Source organism: Salvelinus sp. IW2-2015, linkage group LG15, assembly GCF_002910315.2.
Source record: "Salvelinus sp. IW2-2015 linkage group LG15, ASM291031v2, whole genome shotgun sequence".
NCBI lineage: Eukaryota > Metazoa > Chordata > Actinopteri > Salmoniformes > Salmonidae > Salvelinus > Salvelinus sp. IW2-2015.
Genome location: NC_036855.1, coordinates 47,871,905 through 47,890,564, shown reverse-complemented (window position 1 = coordinate 47,890,564; position 18,660 = coordinate 47,871,905).

Genomic DNA, 18,660 nt, shown 5'->3' with positions numbered 1-18,660 from the left:
ATTGTGAAATTCATCAATCAGCATCAAGCCGCTCTGCCTTCTCGCGCAAGTATCCAACTCAACAAGCCCTTGCAACAAGCTCCTGCCGCCAGCAACTCACACACACACACATATATATATATATATATATATATATATATATATATATATATATATATATATATACACTGTCAAACAAATACAGGGAACACTAAAATAACACATCCTAGATCTGAATGAATGAAATATCTTATTAAATACTTTTTCGCAGTGGCGAATTTGCCAATCTTGGTGTTCTCTGGCAAATGCAAACGTCTGACGGTGTTGGGCTGTAGGCACAACCCCACCTGTGGACGTCGGCCCTCATACCACCCTCATGGAGTCTATTTCTGACCGTTTAGCAGACACATGCACATTTGTGGCCTGCTGGAGGTCATTTTGCAGGGCTCTGGCAGTGCTCCTCCTTGCACAAAGGCGGAGGTAGCGGTCCTGCTGCTGGGTTGTTGCTCCTACGGCCTCCTCCACGTCTCCTGATGTACTGGCCTGTCTCCTGGTAGCGCCTCATGCTCTGGACACTACGCTGACAGACACAGCAAACCTTCTTGCCACAGCTCGCATTGATGTGCCATCCTGGATGAGCTGCACTACCTGAGCCACTTGTGTGGGTTGTAGACTCCGTCTCATGCTACCACTAGAGTGAAAGCACCGCCAGCATTTCAAAAGTGACCAAAACATCCAGCGGAAGCATACGGAACTGAGAAGTGGTCTGTGGTCACCACCTGCAGAACCACTCCTTTATTGGGGGTGTCCTGCTAATTGCCTATAATTTCCACCTTTTGTCTATTCCATTTGCACAACAGCATGTGAAATTTATTGTCAATCAGTGTTGCTTCCTAAGTGGACAGTTTGATTTCACAGAAGTGTGATTGACTTGGAGTTACATTGTGTTGTTTTATTTTTTTGAGCAGTGTATATACATATATATATATATATATATATACATACAGTACCAGTCAAAAGTTTGGACATGTTCATTACAGGATTTTTGTTTATTTTTATTCTTTTCTACATTGTAGAATAATAGTGAAGACATCAAAACTATGAAATAGCACATATGGAATCATGTAGTAACCAAAAATATMTAATATTAGATATTCTTCAATGTAGCCACTCTTTGCCTTGATGACAACTTTACACACTCTTGGTATTCTCTCAACCAGCTCCAACCTGGAAGGTTGGAACCAAAAATATCAAATTTGGACTCATCAGACCAAAGGACAGATTTTCACCGGTCTAATGTTCATTGCTCGTGTTTCTTGGCACAAACACGTCTCTTCTTCTTATTGGTGTCCATTAGTAGTGGTTTCTTTGCAGCAATTCTTTTTTCCCCATCAATCTACACACAATACCGAATAATGACGAAGTGGAACAGGTTTCTAGACATTTTTGCAAGTTTATAACAAATAAAAAACATACCTTAAGTATTTAGATTATTTTAACCACTTCTGACACCATGTAGTATCATCTAAAATAAGGAGGCACGACAACAAGGTTCTAGTTCTAGTCTGTGCATGTCATACATAGGTACGGATACCCACAAGGGCCATCCTACTACAGCACTAGCTGTATTATGCCTACGATTGTGAAGTTTCAGTCCGCTAGGTGTATCGCTACAGCATGTGCATATCTCTGGGTGACGTGGACATCATGCACTCTATCAAAATATTACTAATTCAATGTTCCACCATCCCATTCTCTGGGCTCTGTTTGCAATCATAACCAGTAGTATCTACCAGGAATAATGAAACAGAATAATAATAGATGTTTGGTGAATCTATGAATTATGTATGACCACTGGAGTCTTTGCCACTTAAAATATTTTTGTTGTAGAATATTTTGATATTTATTTAATCAGTGAAAATCTTGCCAAAGTATATTCTGTAGGAGGGGTTAATATGAATTTACAATACTTTGACATGATTTATAGGAACACCTCCAATTGACTCAAATTATGTCAATTAGCCTATCAGAAGCTTCTAAAGCCATGACATAAGTTTCTGGAATTTTCCAAGCTGTTTAAAAGTCACAGTCAACTTAGTGTATGTAAACTTCTGACTGTAACGGCTTTCTTCCTGGGATGAAGGAGAGGACCAAAATGCAGCGCAGTTAGTGTTCAACATGTTTAATATAACGAACTGTGAACACTTACAATAATACAAAAACAACAAACGTGAAAACCGAGACAGTCCTATCTGGTGCAGAACACAAACACAGAGACAGGAAACAACCACCCACAAACCCCAACACAAAACAAGTCACCTATATATGATTCTCAATCAGGGACAACGATTGACAGCTGCCTCTGATTGAGAACCATATTAGGCTGGACACAGAAACAGACAAACTTGACACACAACATAGAATTCCCACCCAGCTCACGTCCTGACCAACACTAAACAAGCAAAACACATAAGAACTCTGGTCAGGACGTTACAGTACCCCCCTCCTGAGGTGCGGACTCCGAACGCACCCCTAAAACTCAAGAGGAGGGTCTGGGTGGGCATCTGTCCGCGGTGGCGGCTCTGGCGCAGGACGAGGACACCACTCCACCATTGTCCTTGTCCCCCTCCTTAGCGTCCTTTGAGTGGCGACCCTCGCCCCCGACCCTGGTCTAGGAACCTTCACAAAGGTCCCCCCTAGATAGAGGAGACAGCTCAGGACAGGGAGGTAGCTCAGGACAGAGAGGTAGTTCAGGACAGAGAGGTAGTTCAGGACAGAGAGGTAGCTCAGGACAGAGAGGTAGCACACGACAGATGACTGGAGGGCGGCTCATGACTGGCGGGCGGCTCATGACTGGAGGGCGGCTCATGACTGGAGGGCGGCTTCATGCCGGAGGGCGGATCATGTGCAGGGGGCTCTGGAGCCTCTGACTCGGCTGGCTGGAACCCGGAATGAAAAGGCAGCTCGGACAAGAGAGGCAGTCTGGACTGAAGGGCAGCTCCGGACTGAATGTGGAGCCGAGACTGAGGGCAGTCAGGACTGAGTGGCAGCTCCGGACTGAAGGGCAGCTCCGGACTGAAGGGCGAGCTCGCCGGACTGGAGGCGGCTCATGACTGAGGCGCTAGACTGGAGGGCGGCTCATGACTGGAGGGGGCTCTGACTGGAGGGGCGCTGCATGACTGGAGGGCGGCTCATGACTGGCGGCGCTCATGACTGGCTGGGCGGCTGCATGACTGAGGGGACTCATGACTGGAGGGCGGCTCATGACTGGAGGGTGGCTCATGACTGGAGTGCGGCTCATGACTGGGGAGGGCGGCTCATGACTGAGGGCGCTCAGTGACTGGGGGCGGTCTCTGGCAGCTCCTGACTGGCTGGCGGTTCTGGCAGCTCCTGACTGGCTGGCGGCTCTGGCGGCTCCTGACTGTGCGGCTCTGGGGCTCCCTGACTGGCTTGGGGCTCCTGACTGGCTGGCGCTCTGGCGGCTCCTGACTGGCTGGCGGCTCTGGCGGCCCTGTGACGGACGGTCTAGCGGCTCCTGACTGCGAAGGCTCGAGGCGCTGGACAGACGGCTCAGATGGCGCTGGAGACGGACGGCTCAGATGGCGCTGGGCAGACGACGGCTCAGATGGCGCTGGCAGACGGAGGCTCGATGCGCTGGGCAGCACGGACGGCTCAGATGGCGCTGCGGCAGATGGCGCGGCAGACGGACGCTCAGATGGCGCTGGGAGACGGACGGCTCGATGGGCTGGGCAGACGGACGGATCAGATGGCGCGGCGAGCGACGGCTCAGATGCGCTGGCCAGACGGACGGCTCAGATGGGGCTGGCAGACGGACGGCTCAGATGCGCTGCAGACGGACGGCTCAGATGGCGCTGGCCAGACGGACGGCTCATTGCACGCTGGCCAGACGGACGGCTCAGATGCGCTGGCCAGACGGACGGATCAGATGCGCGGCCAGGACGGACCGTGGCTCAGACGGCGCTGGCCAGACGGATGCTCAGACGGTCGCTGGCCGACGGATGGCTCAGACGGCGCTGCCAAGACGGATGGCAGACGGCTGCCAGACGGCCGCTCAGACGGGCGGGCAGGCGACGACTCTGACCTGCTGAGGCGCACAGTAGGCCTGGTGCGTGTGCCGGAACTGGTGATCACCGGACTGGAGACCGCACCACAGGCTAGTGCGGGGAGAGAAGGCACAACTGGAATCTTGAGAGGCGCATATAGGCCTTGGTTGCGTGTACGGAACTGGTGTACCGGAGTGAGGGCACGCACCTCAGGGCGAGTGCGTGTGAGGAGGAACAGGCTCTGGATGCACAGGAACCTGGTGCGTGGTGTAGGCACTGGTGGTACTGGGCTGGAGAGCACGCACCATAGGCTGTGCGTGGAGGAGGAACAGGGCTCTGGAGACGCACAGGAAGCTTGGTGGCGTGGTGTAGGACTGTTGGTACCGGACAGACCGGACCGTGAAGGCGACTGGAGGTATGTGAGAGCAGGCTGCACCATCCGCCCTGGCTGGATCTTCACCTAGCCGGCAGATTGTGGGGAGCTGAGATGTTGCGCACCGGGCTAAGCACACGCACCGGGGACACCGGCGCTCCACGCATAACACGGTGCCTGCCCGTACGACGCCTCTCTCTCCACTGGAAGCACGGCTGGGAGAGCTGTAGCGCCGAGCTGCAGAGGACGTGCAGGGCTAGGAGAGCGCACAGGAGGCCTGGTGCGTGAGGCTGGCACAGTCTTAACCAGACGGCTAGCACGCACCCTCAGGACGAGTATGGGGAGCTGTTCCGGTGACATCAACTCCCCGACACGTTCAGTTGGGGCGGATGTCGTGCTCATGCACCAAACCAGCACCTCCCTCATAACTCTCTCCTCCAATTTCCCCATTAACTCTTCATTGTCTCTGCGTCCGGTCACTCCAATTCCGCCCTGACCGGCTCTTACGGTAAGGGGGAGTTGCTCAGGTCTGACTCCTGACTCTGCCACACTCCCCGTGTACCCCCAAGAAATTTTTGGGGCTGCCTCTCGGGCCTCCAGCCGCTCTGCCGTGCGAGCGCCTCATAATAGCGCCTCTCCGCCTTCGCTGCTCCAGCTCTTCTTGGGGTGGCGATATTCTCCTGGCTCGCCCAGGGTCCTTTGCCGTTTAATTCGTCCTCCCATGTCCATTCCTCAAATAGTGCAGCCTCTCCTGCTGCGCTGCTGCTGCTGCTGCTGCTGCTGCAGCCTCTCCTGCTGCTGCTGCTTGGTCCGGGTTAGGTGGGTGGTTCTGTAACGGCTTTATGCCGTGGGATGAAGGAGAGGACCAAAATGCAGCGCAGTTAGTGTTCAACATGTTTAATATAACGAACTGTGAACACTTACAATAATACAAAAACAACAAACGTGAAAACCGAGACAGTCCTATCTGGTGCAGAACACAAACACAGAGACAGGAAACAACCACCCACAAWCCCCAACACAAAACAAGRCARCTATATATGATTCTCAATCAGGGACAACGATTGACAGCTGCCTCTGATTGAGAACCATATTAGGCTGGACACAGAAACAGACAAACTAGACACACAACATAGAATTCCCACCCAGCTCACGTCCTGACCAACACTAAACAAGCAAAACACATAAGAACTCTGGTCAGGACGTTACACTGACCCACTGGAATTGTTATACAGTGAATTGTAAGTGAAATAATCTGTCTGTAAACAATTGTTGGAAAAATGACTTGTGTCATGCACAAAGTAGATGTCCTAACCTACTTGCCAAAACTATAGTTTGTTAACAGGACATTTATGGAGTGGTTAAAAATTTGACCTAAGTGTATGTAAACTTGTGACTTCAACTTTATATCCCACTTAAGACACTCCTCCTTCTCTCAAATCCTTACATCTTATGGTTCCACAGGAAGAGGGTAACAGGTTACTAAACCCTTATTACTCCTTCAGGGGATCTGACCTCACCTCCTGACATCAACCCCTCCTTCGCCTAGTCCACAGATGTCCATCTGCCTCCCCTATAGCAATCCTTTGATCTCCTCCCGTCCATCCAGCACATTCCACAGCCACTCTGTCTTTCTACAGATCTCATTCCTTAATATACTATGCGTCTGATCTATCATGTCTTTAATATCTCAATGTTCAAGATTTTGAATCCAACACCTTACACCTTACTTTCTCAATGGACATTCGGGTGCTTTCGTAAATTTGCTCTTGCTATCTATAGGCTGGACAATAGAACTAGTCAAAATTCACCCAAGGCTGAAAAACAACTTAAGAATGTTGGCTAAACTGGAACACTAGCGCGAGCCCATAGCAAATTAATGGAATCAAATGTTCGCAGAGCCTGTTTTGACTGGAGTGATGCTTAGAATACCATAAAAAAATTATCCCTTTTTATTTTACCACTACAAGCTGTTCGTCGGACGAAACTGGAAAAAAACAACTTGTGTAGAAAGTAAACATCTGCACCTCGATGGTGTCAACTGTGCTTATGTCTGCGTAATTAAAAATTAAAAACATACTGTATTTCTGGTCTAGCGATCGATGACAAACAAGCTCACTGCCCAGACTTACATAATTACAAAGAGGAGATTCTCCTGATTAAATGGTGCCCGTGTAACAGTTTTGCTTCCGTCCCTCTCCTCACCCCTACCTGGGCTCGAACCAGGGACCCTCTGCACACATAAACAACAGCCACCCTTGAAGCATCGTTACCCATCGCTCCACAAAAGCTGCGGACCTTGCAGAGCAAGGGGAACAACTACTTCAAGGTCTCAGAGCGAGTGACGTCACCGGTTGAAACGCTATTAGCGCGCACCTCGCTAACTAGCTAGCCATTTCACACCCGTTACACCCGACTTGAAAACATTCAAAACATACACATTGCGAGATATTTGGCAAAATAGACAGACATGCCTATATTTCCCCCATAGGAAACAATGGGAAGACCGCAGAGTTCTAATATTATTTTTGTTGTTTACATTTTAACTATAAAACAACGTGAGCAGGTCTCAATGCCAACAATAGCAAAGCAGGCATTGTTACGTTGAACAATAAGCTGGGAATAGAACGTTCAGAAGGCGAGTTGGTGCCTGGGTGAAAAATGCACTAAAATAAGGCCTATTTTTTCGTGATTACTTCAAAACGACGGCAAGCAGCTGGGAAATATGGTCATATTATGAAACTGGGCTCCACGGAGGATGCAATGAACAAGTTTTTATCAGAAAAGAACGTTGTTAAAAATGTAATGTGTCCAGCCTACTATCTACACGGATTTCAGAGCATTCTCGTCTGAGTGTACCAGAGCGCAAAATAATTACTTTACGAGCGCTCAACACCCGTTGAATATGGCCTGTCCCAGTAAACATTGGAAAAAAAGGATAATTAAATTGTTTCCAGCAGCACATTTACAGTCACAGACACTCTGGTTAACATGAAAACTGCCTTACCAGCTCTGCTAGGGCGAGTAAAATGGTCAGAGTGGTCTCATTTGTGTCTGGAAGTAGCTAGCCAATGTTAGCTTGGGTGCCTGACTGCAGTTGTAAGGCCAGAACGCTCAAATCAATCCTACCCCTCGGCCCGAACGTCCAGTGTGCGTCCCGAGAGCGAAATGGTCTGCATTTACAAACTGACCATTTTTATCTGAATGGAAACACCTTAATATTAATGTAATTAATTCCAAATACTATGTTATTACAAAAAAGTTTTTAAATTCTCTGGTAATGCCAATACGAAATACTATCAAATGCTTCTCAAAGATGCCCTCTGGTGGTTAAACTAGCAATAACTTGCAGTAACAGAAGAAATGGCTGAGAATTAACTTAAATGCCACAGAATGCTGCAGCAGCACGCAGGGTGTGCCGCAGTATGACGCAACATTTAAAGGAGGAATCACTGTAATAATCTATTGAGCTCACGAGCAACAAATTAATCTATTATTATAGTGGGAGATTACTATACGGTTTTAAGTACCTCAATGGATCGTAAAGGAAATCACACCACAAACTATCACCCTCAAGCACTTAAGGAGATCATGAATATCATGGATACATTAGAACTAGTGGATATATGGAGGCTGAAAAACCCTGACCGAGTGAGATATAGATGGAGGAGGCTTAGTCAAGCTAGCAGTCTTGATTACTTCCTGGTCTCATTCTTGCTGGCATCAAAAGTTTTTTTTAAAGTATTAATTGGAGACCGAATGCGATCGGAACACCATCTAATTGGCCTCCATATTACTCTTACAGAATTTCCATGTGGACGGGTATCTTAGAAATTTAATCAAAGCATATTGGATGACAATTTGTTCTTAACTAAGACAAAATCATTCATAATTAACTTTTTTTCTGCTCAACATAGGTACAGCAGATTCCCTTATTGTATGGGACAGTTTTAAATGTACTTTTAGAGGCCATACAATACAATACTTATCATTAAAACAAAAGCAGTTTAGGTCAAAAGAGATTAGACTAATAAAGAAAATAGAGGAATTAACAGCGCAGGTAGATGGTAATGGAAACTACAGTCGTGGCCAAAAAGTTTGAGAATGACACAAATATTAATTTTCAAAGTCTGCTGCCTCAGTTTGTATGATGGCAATTTGCATATACTCCAGAATGTTATGAAGAGTGATCAGATGAATTGCAATTAATTGCAAAGTCCCTCTTTGCCATGTAAATGAACTGAATCCCCCCAAAACATTTCCACTGCATTTCAGCCCTGCCACAAAAGGACCAGCTGACATCATGTCAGTGATTCTCTCGTTAACACAGGTGTGAGTGTTGACAAGGACAAGGCTGGAGATCACTCTGTCATGCTGATTGAGTTCGAATAACAGACTGGAAGCTTTAAAAGGAGGGTGGCGCTTGGCATCATTGTTCTTCCTCTGTCAATCATGGCTACCTACAAGGAAACACGTAGGGCAGGATCCCTCTGTTGACAAGGAACAGTATCTGGTGTTTCTACTACTACCATTATTTCTTCAACTTCACTCCTTTCTTTCACTCTTCTCACCAACCTCCGCATAGGAGACATGCTGGACAGCCCTTATTCTTACCACCTCCGTCTCCTTCACTCTAACAGCACGCTTCAGAAATTTGAGTGCATGTTCACCACCACAACTGCAGCATTTAGGTTCAGCTGGCAAATGATACCCCTCCCGTCAACATACACTTGAGACATGACCAAATATTTTGCATGTATCACACAGCATGGATTTGGGCACGGAGGTATATACGGTATCTCATAAAACCCAAATACACGTGAGAAGGGATGGACTCTTCATTTTATTTATTTTTTACTATAGAATGGATGGAGTGGACTTCCTCACTCAGAGATAACACCCTTTTTTTAAATTAACCCCTCCACCACCCCCCCCTCTAGGGAGGACAAATACCCTTGATAGGAACCCTGCTTTGACGATCCACACACAACACATTCTAATCTGATATCTTCTTGAGGCGCAGAGCACACTCCTGTTCCATAGATACACCAAAAAAATTAATAACCCCACTTCTTGTAACTCTGATCTACATCACCTCATCCACCATTTTTATAGAGACTTCAATCGGCTCTCCCAGGTATAAAATCGATACAAAACCCTTACTCCAACCAAAAAAGTATCAGAACTAAGCTTCGATTATAATAATAATAATACAAAATGAATCATAAAAAATAAAGATAAATAAAATACATTTAAAATAAATAATCATTAATAAAAGAACCCACCCTACTCTAAACTATTTTGTCCTACTTCAGGCCAACAGCCTAAAACGATGGCAAACCAACACTTAACACACCCTTTAACTCTTCTGACGCCAAGTCTCGCACTCCCAAATACCTCTCTGCAGCTGCCACCACAACCTCAACTTTCTGCGACTACGTTCCATCTCTGCAGCACAGTTGATAACCATTGCTATAAATGCTAAAAATCCAATCTTACTGAAACATATATCACTTGTTGTCCTATCCCTCTGTAATGGTACAGATCTACTACTGACACCACTCCTCTCAGGATCCCTCACCCTTGACCCATCTTCCTCTACTTTCTTTACTGTATTTTGATTTATTATGGATCCCCATTAGCTGCTAACAAGTCAGCAGCTCCTCTTCCTGGGGTTCAACAAAATGAAGGCAGTTATACAATTTTAAAAACATTACAATACATTCACAACACACTAAGTGTGTACCCTCAAGCCCATACTCCACTACCACAAATCTATAAAACTAAATCCATGTGTACGTGTGTGTATAGTACGAATGTTATCGTGTGTTTGTATGCATGTGTCCCCGCTGTTCCATAAGGTGTATTTTGATCTGTTTTTAAAATCTGATTCTACTGCTTGCATCAGTAGTCATGGCTCTGTGTAGTACTGTGCACCTCCCATAGTCTGTTCTGGACTTGCGGACTGTGAAGAGACCTCTTGTGGCATGTCTTGTGGGGTATGCAATGGGTGTCTGAACTGTGTGCTAGTCATTTAAAAAGACAGCTCAGTGCTTTCAACATGTCAATATCTCTCACAAATACAAGTAGTGATGAAGTCAATCTCTCCTCTACTTTGAGGCATGAGAGATTGACATGCAAATTATTCATGTTTGCTCTCTGTGTACGTCCAAGGACCAGCCGTGCTGCCCTGTTCTGAGCCACTGGCAATTTTCCTAAGTCTCTCTATGTGGCACCTTACCACACGACTGAACAGTAGTTCAGGTGCGACAAAACTAGAGCATATAGGACCTGCCTGGTTGATAGTGCTGTTTTAAGAAGGTAGAGCAGCTCTTTATTATGGACAGACTTCTCCCCATCATAGATACTGTTGTATCAATATGTTTTGACCATGACAGTTTACAATCTTTACAATCCAGGGTTACTCCAAGCAGGTTAGTCTCCTCAACTTGCTCAATTTCCACATTATTTATTACAATATTTAGTTGAGGTTTAGGGTTTAGTGAATGATTTGTCCCAAATACCATGATTTTTGTTTTTTGAAATATTTAGGACTAACTTATTCCTTGCCACCCATTCTGAAACTAACTGCAGCTCTTTGTTACGTTTTGCAGTCATTTCAGTTGCTGTAGTTAGTAAAGATTGAAAAAAGTAAGGGGCCTAGACAGCTACCCTGGGGAATTCCTGATTCTACCTGGATTATGTTGGAGAGACTTCCAGTAAAGAACACCCTCTGTGTTCTGTTAGAAAGGTAACTCTTTATCCACAGTATAGCAGGGGGTGTTTTTCCAGCAGCAGACTTTGATCGATAATGTCAAAAGCCGTACGGAAGTCTAAGAAAACAGCCCCGACAATATATTTATCATCAATTTCTCTCAACCAATCATCAGACATTTGTGTAAGTGCTGTGTTGAATGTCTTTCCCTATAAGCGTGCTGAAAGTCTGTTGTCAATTTGTTTACCACAAAATGGCATTGTATCTGGTCAAACACTATTTTTCCCAAAACTTTACTAAGGGTTGTAACAGGCTGATTGGTCGGCTATTTGAGCAGGTAAAGGGGGCTTTACTATTCTTAGGTAGCAGAATTACTTTTGTTTCCCTCCAGGCCTGAGGGCACACACTTTCTAGTAGGCTTAAATTGAAGATATGGAAAATAGGAGTGGCAGTATCGTCTACCAGTATTTGTCCATCCACGGTTGCTTGACTTTACGGAATTCAAAATTACAATTCTTGTCTCTCATAATTTGGAAAGATATACATGAATGTGTAGTGTCAGCATTTGTTGCTGGCATGTCATGCCTAAGTTTGTTTATCTTGTCAATGAAAAAATCATTAAAGTAGTTGGCAATATCAGTCGGTTTTGTAATGATGAGCCATCTGATTCAATGAATGATGGAGCTGAGTTTGCCTTTTTTCCCTAAAATTTTGTTGAAGGTGCTCCAAAGCTTTTTACGATCATTCTTTGTCATTTATCTTTGTTTCATATTGTAGTTTCTTCTTCATTTTATTCAGTTTAGTCACATGATTTCTCAATTTGCAGTACGTTTGCCAATTGGTTGTGCAGCCAGACGTATTTGCTATTGCTTTTGCCTCATCCCTCTCAACAATGCAATTTTTTAATTCTTCATCAATCACCGGGGATTTAACTGTTTTTACAGTCATTTTCTTAATGGGTGCATACTTATTAGTAACTGGGATAAGCAATTTGATAAATGTGTCAAGTGCAATGTCTGTTTGCTCCTCATTACACATTACACTCATTACACATTACACTCATTACACATTACGCTCATTACACATTACACCTCATACATCAACAACATAGGAATCACTACAAAACGTATTGTATGACCTCTTATATACTATATTAGGCCCAGCCTTTGGAACTTTGGTTTTCCTAGACATGGCTATTATATTGTGATCACTACATCCAATGGATRTGGATACTGCTTTCAAGCCCATTTCTGCAGCATTAATAAAGATGTGATCAATATATGTTCATTCCTGTGCTGTTTGTAACTACCATGGTAGGTTGACTGATACCCGGAACCAGGTTGCAGGCACTGGTTACAGATTTAAGCTTTTTCTTGAGTGGGCAGCTTGATGAAAGCCAGTCAATATTTAGGTCACCCAAAAAATATACCTCTGTTGATATCACATACATTATCAAGCATTTCATACATGCTATCCAGATACTGACTGTTAGCACTTGGTGATCTATAGCAGCTTCCCACAAGAATGGGCTTTAGGTGAGGCAGATGAAGCTCTAGCCATATTACTTTAACAGTATTTAACATGAACCCTCTAATCTTTATGGGAAGGTGGTTATTGACTGTATCATCAAAGGTATTATCTAAGTGAGTTTCAGAGATTGTCAGAATATGAATGTAATCTGTTACTAATTTCATGATTCTTGTTCCTTAAACTACATATGTTAGGGTGGGCTATTTTGAGCACTTTTCTGGGATGCTTGCTTGTTTTCATTGCTTTACTGGGAAGCTTAGCAGAAGTAGATATTCTCATGTTATTTATGTTAGTGCAGGGTGAGCTTCACACAGTGGACTTTCTACTAGGGCACACAACCTCACATGATTGCTGCATACAATAGCTGTAGGATCAGCAGAGGCATTCAGGGCAGTTAGAGGGACATACATTAGGTTACTTATATTGTGTCTACCAATGCCCCTGGTAAAATGTACACTTGCTAAAACATTATGATGACTCAGCAACACAATGGTAGGGATTAACTGAGCTGGGATTGGGTCATTGATAAGTCATTGTCTCAACGCAGCTTTATAATCCCGTGCTTCTATATCTGCATTGTTTGCTGTTTGGGGTTTTAATCTGGGTTTCTGTATAGCACTTTGTGACATCGACTGATGTAAAAAGGGCTTTATAAATACATTTGATTGATTGATTGAAAGGATCCAGGAACCCAAATGATTTGGGGTGGATCCCATCCTCCTCATAAAACGTGTTTTGTTTCCAAAAGGTATCGAAATGATCCGCAAAAGTTACACCCATTGAGCTGTAATAATCACATAGCCAGTTGTGAAGAGAAATAATTGTGCTAAAGCGTTCAATGCCACGACTCAGAGAGGGCACAGGGACAGATATGATGGAACATTTATTAGTGTCCAGCAGAGAGTCAATCAGCTCTTTGAAATACAGTTTCAACTGTTCAGAGCTGCCCTTCATAGTGTAATTAAAACCCACATGGAATACGATAGAATCAATGTCCATGTCCTGACATAGTACATTCAGGAGCAGCTTAGTAATGGAATTTACTCAAGCTCCGGGATAGGACATTGGTCCTGGTGGAAAAAAGGTCACATTTCTTACCATGGAGCTGCCCAAAATCCCGGCTGGCGAGGACGAGGAAATCCGCCCACTTCCACTCTTCACAGGATAGTGCAGTTCTCCGACAGATGGAGAAGCCCCGCACAATCCAGAGCAAAGACGGAAGGTTGCAGACGTCGACTTCGAAATCATAGGGGAAGTAGGAGTAGGCACAGCGGTAGCAGACACAGGTACCCCCAGCGACGAAGGTGCAGGAAGATCAGGCTCGAGGGCGGCGAAACTATTCGTTGTTTGTATCCACTCCGGGCCTCTTGTTGGGAGTGTAGAATGCTTTGTGGCAGGCCGCTGTCTTCGGCTTCCATGGCTCATAACATGCGGCCATCGTTGATTGCCATGGTCCTCTTGCTGTGCTCCTTCGACTCTGCTATCTGATGGGGGAGGAACTGTTCATTTGGAACTGGAACTGTTCATTTACTTCTCCAGACAAAGAGGGCTCCATTGGAAAACTCATCTGCCTCAGCATATGACAACTTCTGCACTACTCTAACCCTGGAAACCTCAACCTGCCTCTCTCGCACCGGACATTTCTGATCCCCAGCCCCATGGGCACCCCTACAATTAACACATATCACTACTTTCCCCAATCCGGGTGGCAGGTAGTCTAGTGGTTAGAGCGTTGGGCCAGTAACTGAAAGGTTGGTGGATTGAATCCCTGAGCTGACAAGGTAAAAATCTGTCGTTCTGCCCCTGAACAAGGAAGTTAACCCACTGTTCTTAGGCCGTCATTGTAAATAAAAATTTGTTCTTAACTGACTTGCATAGTTAAATAAAAAAATCCTACACATTCCTTTGTCTCATGCCCTTCTGCACATATCTCACACCTCCCTCCTACACACTGCTGTCACATGCCCATAAGCTTGACACCTGTAACAACGTAATGCGTTTGGCACAAAAGCTCGTACAGGATAACTTACATCACTTTGTTTGGGAAAGACTCAACATCAAAACTCAAAAGAACAGACAACGACTCCTCTGTTTCACCACTCATGCCACCCTGTCTGCGTTGCACCAAACGATGAGCATCACAAACACCAGGAATTTTCCCCTTCAGTTGGTCAACTTTCACATGTACCTAATTCCAATGGCGCCCTTTTCTTGAGAGCAAAACAATTCACATCTCTTGCCCCCATTCGTTTAACTCGGAGCGCCTGCTCCCTCTGACCAGCACAAACACAAACAATTATCACAAGACCACTTCTGGTTACTCTCACAGATTCCACAACACCCAACTCCGTGTTCACCCACCCTGAAACACCTACCACCTGCGATACTAAGCCTTATTCACTTCCATTTCTCCAGCTGTCTTTAGCTCACACTTTCTACCATCTCCATTTTAACCAACTCAAGCTCACRCTCTTCCTCCCTCTCTCTCTTAGACCTCCTTTGCCTCTCCTTTTCCCTCCATTCCTCCTCCGTATTCAAAGTATACAGCTGTGTTCGAATACCCATACTAGCATACTGCATACTACATACTTAATGAGTATATACTATATACTATTAGTTAATTTTAGTATACTGTTAGCGAACAGGATGCTTTCAGTTGAGCGAACTAGCTCTTCGCCTGTCTACAGGAAGTTGATGCTGTTGCTATGTAACCTCTTGCTAGCTAGTTAGCATACCAAATGACTAGTTAGACATCTTATAACTTCGGGTGTGTTCTTAAATTTAATGTGGAGTGCCAGAGTGGCTTGTAAATTCAGAGCGTTGTCAGATTGTCCGTTTTGTAAATTCAGAGCATTTCGCTCTCGAAGCGCACACTTGGACGCTCGGGCCGAGGAGTACGGTTGATTTGAGCGTTCTGACCTTACAATGGCAGTCAAGCACCCAAGCTAACGTTGGCTAGCTTGCTAGCTACTTCCAGACACAAATGAGACCACTCTGACCATTTTACTAACACTAGCAGAGCTGGTTAGGCTGTTTTCATGTCATCCAGAGCGGTTATGACTGTAACTGTGCTGCTGGCAACAAATTAATTGCGCTTTTCTGTCGACATTTACTGACACCGGCCGTATTCAACGGGTGTTGAGCGCTTGTAAATTCATTATATTATTCATTATACACTCAGACGAGAGTGCTCTGAAATCGGAGTATAGCCAGAGCAAATTTACAAAAGCACCAGAATGTCCATTGAGAACGCACAATGACTATACCAATTAGCTAAGCTAAGAATGACGGGAATAATCAAGTCAATAAACGTTGGGTAGTTAGATAGCCTATAGTTAATATACTGGCAAGTTTGACGTATAAGTTGCCAACTAACGTTAGGTAGCTAGCTAACATACCGGTAACGTAAACTCACCCCATTCCGTACAAATGTGCGCAACCGCAACATTCAAACGAGGCTACAAAGAAAACTAATGGGACTGTAGCGACTGTGTTGACTTCATAATCGGGGGTGTGAACTAGGTTTCTATTCAAGCGTTGATCGATATGGTAATGGCTCTATAGTATTGGAGAAAAGTTGAAAAAACGGACCCCCCGTTACATTGTGACGTGTCATGTCGTAACGTACAGCGCGCATAAAGCAACTATTTCTGTCTTACAATCTCTCTCCACCAGGTGTAGCACTTCTCTCATCGTTTAAAAACAAGAAATGGACAGTGACGGGGGTAAGGGGGGGATACCTAGTCATTTTTTGCGTCATCATTGCATGCGATCATCATTCTCAAAGCCGCTGTTTACTTCTAAGATCACTTTAGCACCGCCCTAAAAACCTGATTAAAATTCGACACAAACCTACAAATAGGTATGTAATGACACATTATATAAACTCTTTATAGTGTTTTTTTTACATTTTAGAGGCGATAAGGTGATAAGTTGGACAGATCGAGTGAAAAAAAGCAATTTTCCCACACAACCTCTCTCCTTCTCAGTATCACGCATTAGTTTCGCTTCTCCACCCGCCATTTTTAAAAAGACCCGCGGGGCTCATTGCCGGCTTGAATTATGCAGAAACGGGCAGCGTTTAGGTCATGTAATTGATAATGTTGGAAAGGGGAGAAATTGTGCTTTACAATGGTATTGACATTACAGTTGATCTGGAAGTATTACGTTTTGGGGGCGCTAAAATAAGGGCAATTGTACGGACCAAGGCGATGTACGAGTTTACGTTAGATACTGCTGTAATGATATGCTATGTGGTTCGTAAGGATAGCGTAGCTAACAAATTGTCAGCCAACATAACATGTAAGGTAACTTATTTTTAAAGTCATTACTTTATTACATTGCTCAAAATGTTCTTTACATTTGTCCTAATTAGTTAAAGCAAGGATTTTGTATCCGCTCTCGTCGTACTTTGGCTGCATATTTTCCGCCATTATCTTCAAATCTGAAAACGATGTGAAGCCACGCCCATTTGATGAAGAATTTCATTATGGGCCATAAAGTAATGTCCTCTGCGTGTATACTTCATAGTTTGACAAATTTAGTACGACATCCGGGAACTTTTGGCATACTATGTCCATATTATGACCAATAAGCATACTATATACTCAATTAATGTCACAAATAGTATGATTAGTGCGGTTAGTATGAGTATTCGAACACAGCTTACGTCTCCCTATGATAATACTGCACTTCTCCTGACATACATCTTGTTCTTGCCTTCTCAAGGGACGCCATTTAACCGGCTGTCACAATCTTTGTACAATCAGCACAAACCTCCTGGAGCTGTCTGTACCTCTTCAAATCCCTTAAAGATTTTGTCATGAGTTGTTGACCTCTAGTCAAGCTGGCACCTCTATGGAGTAATGCTCTGTGTTAATTATTTTCATGTGGAAAGCAATGCCGAGACAAATGGAGGAGGAATGGAGGGAAAAAGAGAGTGAGAAGAGGTCTAAGAGAGTGAGGAAAGAAGAGGGTGAGCTTTGTGGAAAAAAGGGAGATGGTTTGTCAAAGAAGAATGGTAGAAAGTGAAAGCAGAGGGAGCTGAAGACAGGAGGAGAAATGAAAGTGAATGAGGGTGAAGTATCAGAGGTGGTAAGTGTGGTAAAGTCATCGAAGACCGAGGTATGCACCGAGGATCAGGATGAAGAAGAGTCTGTGACAGTAGGAGTGAAGTTTATGGAAAAAGTGCTCTTGCCTTTTGGCTGATCCATTTGTGGTTTCATGGTGGGTGAAAAAACAGTTGGGTCATGTGGATTCGGTGAGGGTAACTAGAAGTGGTCTAGTGATAATTGTTTGTGTTTCTGTTGTGCAGAGAAAGAATGCGCTCGAAGTAAAACGAGTGGGGGTAAGTAAAGTGAAGTGTTTCGTTCTCAAGAAAAAGGAACCAATGGAAGGACTGATAACTGGTGTAGCAGTAGATATAAACGTTGACCAGTTGAGGGCAAAGATTCCCGTTGTATGTGATGCTCGTCGTTTGATGCGACGCAGACAGGGTGGCGAGAATGGGGAAACAGAAGAGTCATTGTCTGTTCTTTTGAGTTTTGAAGTTGAGTCTTTGCCTGGCAAAGTGAAGTTAGGATATATACGTTATCCTGTACGAGCGTATGTGCCAAATACTTTAAGATGTTACAGGTGTCAAGCTTATGGGCATGTGGCAGCAGTGTGTAGGAGGGAGGGTCCAACGTGTGAGAAATGTGCAGAAGGGCATGAGACAAAGGAATGTGTGGCAATGGGGAAAGTAGTGGAATGTGTTAATTGTAGGGGTGCCCATGGAGCTGGGGATCAGAAATGTCCCGTGCGAGAGAGGCAGGTTGAGGTTTCCAGGGTTAAAGTAGAGCAGAAGTTGTCATATGCTGAGGCAGTGAAGAAAGTAGAGGAAGATGGGTTAAGGGGGAGGAGAAGTGAGAGTAGTAGAGATATACCAGTACAGAGGGATAGGCCAAAAAGTGATATAAGTTTCAGTAAGATTGTATTTTTAGCATTTATAGCAATGGTTA